Source organism: Pteropus vampyrus, unplaced genomic scaffold, assembly GCF_000151845.1.
Source record: "Pteropus vampyrus isolate Shadow unplaced genomic scaffold, Pvam_2.0 Scaffold486, whole genome shotgun sequence".
Lineage (NCBI taxonomy): Eukaryota > Metazoa > Chordata > Mammalia > Chiroptera > Pteropodidae > Pteropus > Pteropus vampyrus.
The window spans coordinates 984,188-990,129 of NW_011889267.1; the positions used below are offsets into that span (position 1 = coordinate 984,188).

The following is a 5,942-nucleotide window of genomic DNA, read 5'->3' on the forward strand; positions in this document are numbered from 1 at the left end:
AAAGTTTTAAATCTGATACATGTCGTATTTGCCAATTTGTCAACTAAAGTAAATGTATTTCGGAGAATATCCGAAAAAAGAAATGTCAAAATTTTTCTTATTTATTTATTTTATGGTGACATTGGTTAACGAAATCTAATAAATTTCAGCTGTACACTTTAATAATAAGGCATATATATATATATCTACACCGTGCGTTCACCTCCCATAGTTAGATTTCTTTCTGTCACCACATATGTGACCCCCTTTACCCCGTCTACATCCTCCCACCCCTCTCTCCCTACCCTTTGGTAACCACTAGTCTATAGTCCGTGTCCACGAGTCTCTGTTTGTTTATCCTGTTCATTTGTTGCTTTTAGGCTTATATCTCACATATAAGTGATATGTGATTTTCAACTTTTTCTGTCTGGCTTATTTCGCTTAATATGATTATCTCGAGGTCCATCCATGTTGTTACAAATGGCATTAGTCCATCTCTTCTTACGGCTGAGTAATATTCCGTTGTATATATGTACCACAGCTTCTTTATCCAATCATCTATCTGTCATAGGACACTTCAGTTGCTTCCATGTCCTGGCCACTGTGAATAATGCTTCTATGAACATTGGTGTACAAATTTCTTTTCAGATATGGGTTTTCAGGTCTTTGGGGTAAATACACCAAAGTAGAGGGATTGCTAGTTCATATGGTAGATCAATTCTTAGTTTTTTGAGGAACCTCCATACTGTTTTCCATAGTGACTGTACCAATTTGCAGTCCCACCAGCAGTATATGAGGGTCAAAATTTTCTATTTTAAGAATAGTCACAGTATTGAGTACTTTGAGCAAATTCCATGTAGCATAAATAGTTCTTAAGACTTACCAGAAATGTGTTAGATGTTATTTCTATTTTATGTGCAAGGAAGGTAAGTAGTATCTCTACTGTTACCACACAATATATCAATGAGACATTGTTAAGATAGAACCTAACTTATAAACTCTTTATTTAGGAGTTTTTCCCATAATGTCATATTGCTTCCAATAACTCAAACAAAATCAAGTTATTGCTGGCACCATTTTCTTTAGAGTGCCAAAGACAGAATTGACTCCTTTCTGAGAAATGTTCAGAGTTATCCAACCATTGAGAGGTTGCCAGAATTCGGACTGCCAAGGAAAACACATGCCTGACATTTTGCTAAGGTCCCCTCTGCAGGTTTCCTCTCTGTGGTAGTGATGTGAACCCAGCAGCTGAAATTAAGGCCATTTCAGACAATGCATAGGTCAGAGATGGAATCAACAAAGCAATATTCTAGGAACCAGTTGTTTAAGTTCAGAGAAACAGACCTGGGAGTGGAGGACTCTGTGGAGGACTGTAGTTAGGCTCAGGCGGGGCTCTTCTGCAAGGTGAGCTGGCCCTGTTGGTACTCATCTTGTCCACAGTGGAAGGAAAGAAGGACAACTGTCTCAAATCAGAATTGGGGAAAGCTGGTGGTGGGGCTGGGGCCACCTCTGTCTCAACCCTGATCTAATACTGCTTCCCTGTGGAGAAGTCTCAGAACTGCAGCTCCCCTCGGTGGGCCCTTGCCTCTCAACACCCGCCTCTGCCTGGACTGGGTATCCGATGAGAGCAGTAGAAAATAAAATAAAAATCGCTGCTGTTAAGAGACTCAGCAAAAAAAAAAAAAAAAAAGGAAAAGCCACAGGGAGTGCTCTTGTCCCGAATCCAGAGGTGTCTCTGACTGTAGGCCGGCTTCCTCGCCCCTCCCTTTTACACACCTTTAAAAAAGCCCAAAGCCTCCATCTGCCCAGTGGTGTTCCTTTGGTTCCTTTCACAGAACTATGTTCTGACTTACGCCCTTGGAAATCCAAATAAATTGGTAAAACTGCCTAAATTTTCTCTGTATTTTTCTTCACAAGAACTAAATCACAATGCTCTGGCCAACATAGAGGTTTCCACATCCGTCTCTTTATGAATGCTATTACAACTTCCTGCTTATCCTCCGTACCCACCCAAAGGTATTTTGGCGGCAGTCATAGGCATTAAGAAGGACACTCTTACCCCATCCCCCAGCCATCCTTCTTTGTAGGACATTAGGACATTAAAACACATTTTTGGTATATATCTATAGCTGCCTACTTTATTTTGATATACAAACAGCATCGTAGGAACATTATAGTTAGTATGGTGGTTCCGTTTTCCCATTTCTTTACATTTTAGGAATGGGGGAAAGCTCAGACTCTCTTAATTAGTAAAACAGTCAGAAGCTAAGGAAAAGGTATAATGATTACATTTTGATACTTTTTAGAGGAAATGAAGAAAAGGGTGGTAAATTCTTTGGGCTGGTCAGTGGTATTTTCCAGGGAATATTTGAATCAGAAAGTAGAAAGGAAGTTGACAGTGTAATTCACATTCCACAGAGAACCTGTGACCCTTTTTCTTCCTCTTCTCTCCACCCCTGTCAAAGGCTCCAGGGTGAAAGCTGTAAGTTGAAGAGGACAAGCCATCAGCAGAGGGTAACTTATGATGAGAAATAAAAATATTTGGATTAGCTATAATACCAAGCCAGTGATATTTACAAATTATTAAACTGCCATTCTTACATCAAACGCTTTTTCTTTTATGAAATGCTAAGCTGTACTTTCAGTTTGTTTCAAACTGTCAGGTCCATTATTTGATGTTCCTCTATGTTTGTTTATCTTAATTAAGATGTTGAATCAATCATTTTTACTTTCTCTCCCCAAGAGCAGCAGCCGGCTCCGAGTCAGAATGAGGTCCGGCCACCCTGGAGCCTGTGCAGGTGCCGAGCTCGTTTGTTCACAGAGGGATAAAAACATACACACACACACACACACACACACACACACACACACACACACACACTTGTTCTCCGGGTTATGTGGACAGACTGACAGACTTTTGATAAGAGGGGGGAAATGTCTTCCTGTAATGTGATATGACATTTCTATCTAAAACAAGTAAAAGTAGTCACAAATGTTATTCCTGTTTTGGAGATCATTTTCTTCTACAACATCATGACAACTCACCATGGAGTGGGAAACACTGAGATGGGGTTGGAAATAGGACACAGAATATGGTGTCTGGGATCAAGCATGAAGTAGGAAATGAAGATCTCTGAACCCCACCCAGTCTGTGATTATGACCATTGTTCTCGCCACTCTAGCTTTCTTTTTCCATTCCTGATGTCACAGTTCATTTTCCATGCTTCTGGGTCACAGTCTTCTGAAAGTAGGATGGCCAATTGTTAGAGAGACCATCTCATATCCAAACTACTTTGTATTCCTCTTCGTATAAAGATACTTCTGGTCTACGGCCATGCTACCCTGAACAAGCCCAATCCCGTCTGATCTCAGAAACTAAGTAGGGTCGGGCCTGGTTAGTACTTGGATGGGAGACCACCTAGGAAGACCAGGTGCTGTAGGCGTAAAAAATTGAAATAAAAAATAATAAGGGATTGTAAGCTGACAAGGTCCTTGCAGTCTGTGAGGTCAACCAAGGGTTGCCTCACCTAAAAAATAAAAAAATAAAAGATACTTCTGGTCCACCAACTCTGTCTAAGGACCTTTCCAGGATTTTTCCAACAGTACAGACACCCACTCTTTCCTACTTGATCTCCCTTTTAAGAAATATGCACTCCTTCAAAACAGCTAGCCAGGGATAGAGAAGCAATTATGTAGACATGGAACCGATTTTTCCTCTGCACACCCATCAGCCCATCTAGGGATAAAACCTGTGACTTTGGTCTCATTGGCATTATGCCCTATCTAACTGAGCTAACTGGCCATACAATTCAATCAGCTGGACAAATACACACAAGGAAAGAGAACATGACTATTGGATGATTTAGGAAGATCAGATGGGAAACGAAGCAGTGCTTTACTTTTAAAACCATCCTCGTCGATGAAGCAACCCAAACACAACCATAGAGTTAAACAGATTTCTTGTATTTTAGATCACATGCTTTTGAGCAGCATTGTCTGGTTGTACTCTCAGATCTGTCATTGATTGGAAGATACAGACACATCTGTAACCCTAGAGTTATGCACTTGGAGTCAGGGGAGAGTACACCTTTTCATTGATCAGGGTCTTTTTCAAACACATCTAAGCAGAATTAGTATGTGAGATTAATATTAACATTTCTCCTAGTTAGCACTATGAGGACCAGCAGCTAGTACAGAAATCCATGGTCTCGCATGCTGTTCTGCTCCTGACAGATTACAGAGGTTGACTCCAGGAACTCAGGCAAGAAGGCGCGCGTTCCAGTCCTTCATTAGGCAGGAGGTGGACTTTCGAATCACATAATTCCAAGAGGAAACATAAGCTTTCAAAAGAGAAACCAAGCACTTCATTTATTTGAGGCCTCTGTTATGACTCCTGGGCCACAGATAGCTACTTTCAACAAATTCTCACTCTTCATTAGTGGAAAGCACATTCCTCTAATCACCACGAATGACCCAACACCTGAAGTTATACTGAAGTTAAACAGTCTTCTCTTACCACACTCATTTGCTTTCTTTCCGGTGGGATATTCTAGGTTCATAAGGTGACAGCCAGTACTTGTTTAGCTGTGCACACAGTCCCTGGTGTGACTAAGACGCAAGCTTGCCCCCAAAATCCATTCTCCCTTTCTTCTGCATTCCTAGATGGGCTTATGGCTACCCAGAATAGCTCCCTGCTTCCTTTCCTCCCTGGCAGCTGGATTCAGATATATGACTTAAGTCTGGCCAGTGGAATATCAACAGGAAGTGTCAACTTCTAGGGTCACACACAAGTATCCTTAAACTGATCGGGTGGTGGGGGGCGATGATGCTTCCTTCCTCGTCCCTTTCCTCCTTCCTGCTGGCTGGAACTGGAGCCAGCTTGGACCATGAGGAAGAAATCATATGTCAAAGGTGGTATAGACAAGGTAGAAGGAGCCTGAGCACATAGTTCCCTCCCATCTCCAGGCTGCTTCTCTCCAGTCTTACTACACATGAAAGAGAAATTGTTTTCTGTTTTGTTAAGGCCTCTACTATTTGGGGTTTTCTGTCCCACTGGCTGAACTAATTCTAACGGATTGACTTGATAAAGACTCCCTCTGGAGGGTAACGAAGGAAAAGCCGAGCAGAGTAAGACTTAGGTAACTATAAAGAAAGGGAAGGGAAAAGATACTATGATAGTGAAAAGTCTACAAGTGGCTTGTTTAGCCATTTGAAATGATGAAATAAACTTAAGTTACATGAGCATAGGTAATAATTAATTCCCTTAGTGTTCCTTAAATGGTGTTATTGCAGAAGTCCTGACTCTCATAGACCGTTTCTCCAAATCTTGGTGATAATCCTCCTGAGTAGTTGTCAAAATTGTAGACAAGTTGTCTTGGATCTTTTTCAGGTCACATTGGTTACTTCGTTCTTATGGCACCTCTCTTGCCTCTCACCACCTGTTCTGGTACTCAGTGTCCAGGCCCCCACTTGGGGGCCTACCCCACGAAGGCCTTCCAACAAGCCATCACATTGACAAGAACTTAATGTACAAATTCACTCTAAGATTGCGGTTTTCAGCCCTGGCTGAGCATCAGAACCTCCATAGAGCTTTGTAAAAATGAACACATCTCGGCTCTACTCCCAGATGATCCTGATCCAGCATATCTAGTGTACAGTCCAGGTATCTACATTTTTTGAAAGATTGACAGGTAATTCTGATGTGCAGCCACAGTTAAGAACCACTGCTCCAGGGTGCTAATGACTGGAAATGGCTCAATGCAGTATCGTCGACCATACACACGTTATGGGTAAAAGTCACTACTGGACATACTTCCATCAGTTATCTCTGCTCAGTGGCATACTGCATGGTTGCAAATGGCTGTTCCTTGTCCCTGGGAGAGCTGGAACTTTGGGTCTTTCTTTCCCAACAATCTCTGATGCACCAGTTTGTTACCACACTGTGGATGAGAATGTCTCGCTTA

General features: G+C 41.8%; 1 pseudogene; it reads left to right on the plus strand.

Annotated features, from left to right (window-relative positions):
* The first annotated feature begins 3,303 nt into the window (after nucleotides 1-3,303).
* LOC111732749 lies at nucleotides 3,304-3,422 on the plus strand (annotated as a pseudogene).
* Nucleotides 3,423-5,942: the final 2,520 nt, after the last annotated feature.